Source organism: Myiozetetes cayanensis, unplaced genomic scaffold, assembly GCF_022539395.1.
Source record: "Myiozetetes cayanensis isolate MyiCay16 unplaced genomic scaffold, myiCay2020 scf2-11, whole genome shotgun sequence".
NCBI classification, from domain to species: domain Eukaryota; kingdom Metazoa; phylum Chordata; class Aves; order Passeriformes; family Tyrannidae; genus Myiozetetes; species Myiozetetes cayanensis.
The window spans coordinates 83183703-83188744 of NW_026087411.1; the positions used below are offsets into that span (position 1 = coordinate 83183703).

Below are 5042 nucleotides of genomic sequence, written 5' to 3' on the forward strand. Positions count from 1 at the left end.
GCCAGTTACTAATAATGAATATTGGGCAGCCTCCTGTTGGCATCAGATACGCTACAAGACTGTGAGACTGGACACACTCCAGTGATTTAATTATGTAAACAGACAGTAACACAGTAGCAGACAAAGGAAGAAATTAATCTAATATCCTTTATGGTACTGTGTCTCTCCTTTTTTTATCTTGTTAAAATACTAATAGACACCAGAAGAATCCCCCATCTATCTGTTCATAGCTCCCTCCTTATCTGATGAGGCCAAGATGTATGGTGAGACTCAAAGGCAGTAAATGTCTGCCCCTGCCATGCTCATTGCTGCTCTCAAGTCTCCATGGGAACAGAGAAAGGTTTTCGGAGGGCTCCTGGTGGTTCCCTTAGGAGGGAGGGAAACCTTAGGTGGCTGCAGCTGGCCCCTAACTCCCTCAATCTGGTGCCCTCACTCTCTCCCCCAGTTGCTGCTGCTCTACATTTCACCTTTTAGCCCAGTAAGGATCTCATAAAGCAACTGGTTGAGAAGAACTGAAGCTCAAGATCCCTGTTTTTTCTTGTCAGGGGAAGAGGCTTCCTGTGGAGCTGACTGCCTTTATTTAAAGGCTCTCCCTCCAAACTGACATAAAGGAGGAGATTGTCCTTACAGACTGTCCTTTGTCCTTTTTATCCTTGTCCTCTCAGTTTTATGTTACTGAGGGTGATTAACACAGTGAAACATGTAAAACATGAAACATTCCCATACAGCAGTGCTGAATCGAAATCCCAAATGTGGCTGCTATGGCACAAACAGCCTGTTCAGAAAAAAATAATTGAGCATACAGAAACTTGTGTAAAATCAGCACAAGTGTAAGGTGATAGACAAGACTATACAAATGTAGAAAAGACTCCTGCTAGTTTCCTGGAAGACCCCAGCTCCTGGGGAGACATTCCCAGAAACTAATAAGAGGATTAAATGAAGAAAGGAGTGATATGGAGATAACACAGCCTTTTTTTGCAAACATCCTGCCAGATAGGAACACAGGAAAACAACCCTTGGGCCTATGTCACTTGTCTGTTACCCCAAAATTAGTTTATTGACTATAGCCACTCAAATTGCCTAAAGAAAAAAGGTATAAAAATATATTGGACATAAGCAAAATCGGGAGGAAAATTTCTATAGACATGCGAGAGACAGCTGATGAGCTAGTCTTTCTCCCTCCACTTCTGGGGACACCTGAAAGGTGAGACATATCTTCTGCATGCTAATTCCTTGCTTCTAAATAACTAGAGTTTAATTTTACTTCATAGTATTCTTGGTAAGTTGCTTTGCTTTAAATTTTGTGCTTAGGTTTGCTTTATTATTATTACTACATGGTTTAGATATGTTTTTGCAGTTAGACTCTATTCCAGATGAAATGAACCCTATAAATTGTCACAAATTTGTATTAATAAGCATGTTATTCCATGAACTGTTAGAGTGGGTCCATTTCTAGGTGCTGACAGTTTCACTGAAGATGAAATAACTCATAGAAGAAACTTGCTGAAGGATTTCCCTATCACTGTTAAGTGTAGTCTCTATAAAAAAAAAGTATCAAATGTCTTCGTCCGTCTCAGTGAACCTGATAAGTGAAGGGTCTCACCTAATGAGACACTAATAGACTGTTTTAAACATGAAAAGGCTTTGATCTCCTTAGGGGACACTGATTGACAAAAAATAAATTAATACAGGTTGGACAGAAAATTCTTCTTTTCTCCCCCTTTTAATGTGACAACAAGATAAGCATAATCATAGTTATGTTTACATTTCTCCCCTGTATAAAAACAGGCTGATCAAATAAATTAATCAGGACACCACTGACCGATCAAGTGAATGAGCATGAGCTGGCAGGGGCCAGGGCCACTAAAAAAGCTCCTCAGAAAGAGAATTCCTGAAAACCTGAACCAAAGATTCAGTCTCCTCAGAGGATCTCTGCTGGAGCTTTTTCAGACTTTGCCTTTTATGAATGGCATTGGTGGGCTGCTGCACTGGCATTTGGCAAGTGTCTGTACCTTATGGTTTGGATTGCAAAGCACGTGAGCAGAGTTAGTGCTACTTAAAGGAACAATAACTAATCAGCTTTAGGAAAGAGATGATACTGCTTTCTGCAAACGAATGCATGCTTCGCTCTCTTACCTAATCATGTCCTCCTTTTTTCTCAAGAACACAGGAACACTCCACTGAAAACTGAATGGAAATGAAAATATAAAGTGGAACGAGGCTGGATTTAAATCCCATATATAATCAGGCTGTGTGAATGAGATGAAGTCTCAGTTCAGTCTCCTCCCCTCTCCCTGCTCAGTGGGTACTGACAGAAGAACAGAATTTATTGCACAGTAACTATATCACAATTGCTACTTGTAGGTGTCCTTTTTAAGTTATAACATCAAGAAATAATATTTCAGGGCCAGATGTGCATTTAATCACTCCTCTCCATTCAGTTTTGTGAAAGTTGTTTGAAAGATAGGATGGTGAATATAGAATTAACATAAGGCCCTGACCTGGATTTTGAGGGAGCAGTTGTTTTATTACCTATCCTTCTCTGCTGTAATTTTCTCATCATTTGATACTTCAAAAACCATGAGCTCAGGAAACTTTGATTTAAGAGCATTCATGCTTCCAGCTAACATTCTGAACTTGCTTTATGAAACCCATTTCAGGGATTAATCTCAGCAAGTCTTTCAATATATGCAACAGGAAGAAGCTGTGTACTGGTTTTGATGCTGGTGGTCACCCATAGGGCTGTCCATCCTAGAATTTACATACATGAGGAAATCTGTTTGAAGATCTGAAAACTGAAAAGTAGGTATAACTATATTTACTAGCCTATTTTAATTCTGATTTCCTTTTTTTCAAGGGTTGGAAGAATAGGATGGGCACGTACATAATGCTTATCAGTCTGCAAATGCAATAAAAAATAGCCAGAGCTTAGGCTGATTTTTACACTGACTTTTAAAAAATAAAACAAACCAACAAACAACTTAGATGAAACCTTATTTTTCTGTAGGGTATGAAAAATTCCTTCTTCAGTTCTCTGCAGAACTATTTTCTATGAATTTAGGGAGCTTTTATCAAGTGAAACTAAATAATTAATTGCTATCCCTTGAGCTCCTAAACCCCCTCCTTATGAACAGTGCTTCAATGCAAAATACACATTCTACCAAAGATTTCCTCATCAACTGGATCTTTGTGATTTTAGTGCAGCCATAAAGAATTGAAAAGGTCTGGGTGCTCTTTGACACTAGAGAAAGAAAGGGAGGGAAATATTCTACTTAAGAAAAAGAAATCAACAACAAGGTACCTTTTCTTCAATGTTATACACAGAGGTAATTATCTTGTGAACTGCCCTGTAAAGTCCTGCAAAGATATAAAACATCTGGCAGACATCAGTAAAAGAATGGGGAGTTTCCTTCTTCTTGTCTTGTCTGGTGGTCTTTTCAATTAACTGCAGATGAATAGGAATTTTCTCTAGGAAATAAGGGAAAAAAAGGAAGGTGTATGACCAATGGAAGCAAGGTCAAGTGACGTGGGAAGAATTTAGAGATGCTACTTGCTGCTGTAGGGAGAAAATTCATTTGTCCAAAGCTCAACTGGAGGTGAAACTGACAGAATTGTGGGGGAAAACAACTTCTAAAAATACATTAACAGCAACATGAGGTATAAAATTATGATTGACCAGTCACAGAATGAGGATAGTCACCTCACAAACAGGGACAGAAACAAGGTAGAGGTGTTTTACACTTTCTTTGCCTCTGTCCTTGACCAGATGGTGCACCATGGTCTCAGTGCCCTGAGCTGGAGGACCATGGCTGTGAGAATGATCAGTTCCCAGTTCATTCTGAAATTGTTCAGGATTGGCTGGATCCCTGAAAATCTATGGGGCCTGACAAGATTCATCCCAGAATCCTCAAAGCGCTCTTTGATGTCCTCGTAAAACCTCTGGCAATGATTTTTGAGCAATCTTGAATTTATGGAGAGGTCCCAGCTGACTGGAAGTTGGTGAACATTGTCCCAATTTTCAAGTGTAGTAGTGAATGAGGTGACATCAGAGTGATGACCTGTCACTAGTGGGGTTCCACAGGGCTCAGTCTTAGGCCCCATGCTCTTCAACATCTTCACAAATGACTTGGATGCAGGATTGGAAGGGATACTAAGCAAGTTTGCAGATGACCCAAAACTGGGATGAGCTGTTGACTCCCTTGAAGGCAGTGAAGCCCTGCAGAGAGCCCTCAACAATGTAGAGAACTGGGCAATCACCAACCATATCAGGTTGAACAAAAGGAGGTGCTGGATTCTGCATCTGGGATGGGGCAACCCTGGATGTTTGTACAGACTGGGAATGAGATGTTGGAAAGCAGTGCCGGGAAAGGGACCTGTGGGTCCTGGTTCATGACAAGTTGAATATGAGCCAGCAGTGCCCTGGTAGCCAGGAAGGCCAATGGTGTCCACACCACAGTGTGCCTAAGACTTATTTCACTGGCTTCTATTGCATTAAAAGACAGAGCTCTCATTTCTTTCTGTTACTCTGCAGTGTTACATCACCTCTAAGACCATCCCTACGTCACCCTTCTACATTGTGAAATACATCTGAGAAGAGCATGAAAATTGGAAACTCCGGTATATATTGAGAATGTGTGACTGCAGCATCATCAAAACCTTGCTAATGCACAGCACCTCACCCCCAGGAATACCATTTCCTTCTAGGAAACATGATCCGTAATTCAGTCCTGCTACTTCTCCTCAGCCCTTGCTTTCTGAAATCTACTGCTGTGATTTTGAGCTCTGTCTGAATAAAGATTAAGATCATATTTCATCCTTGTTCATGAATGACTTTTGCAGTGGAATAAAACAATATCTACTTCTGTCAAACAATGCATGCAAAGTAATAAATCCCCTCCTGGTTATAAAAGGAGCAGGAATAGGTTCTACCTACAGATGTGCAGAAGAAAGGCAGCAGAAGAAGCTGAAGGAACTGACTGTATGTGTGAAGAGGCAAACGAAGTGATGTTCTGGGCAGAGAACCCAGAGATCATGTTGGGATG

At 40.6% G+C, this 5042-nt stretch overlaps 1 long non-coding RNA gene across 1 annotated transcript; it reads left to right on the forward strand.

The window, feature by feature from the left end:
• Positions 1–2700: 2700 nt before the first annotated feature.
• LOC126639474 (uncharacterized) lies at positions 2701–4813 on the forward strand. The gene is made up of 2 exons (XR_007628806.1): positions 2701–2802; positions 4532–4813. It is a non-coding gene; the product is annotated as an uncharacterized LOC126639474 (long non-coding RNA).
• Positions 4814–5042: the final 229 nt, after the last annotated feature.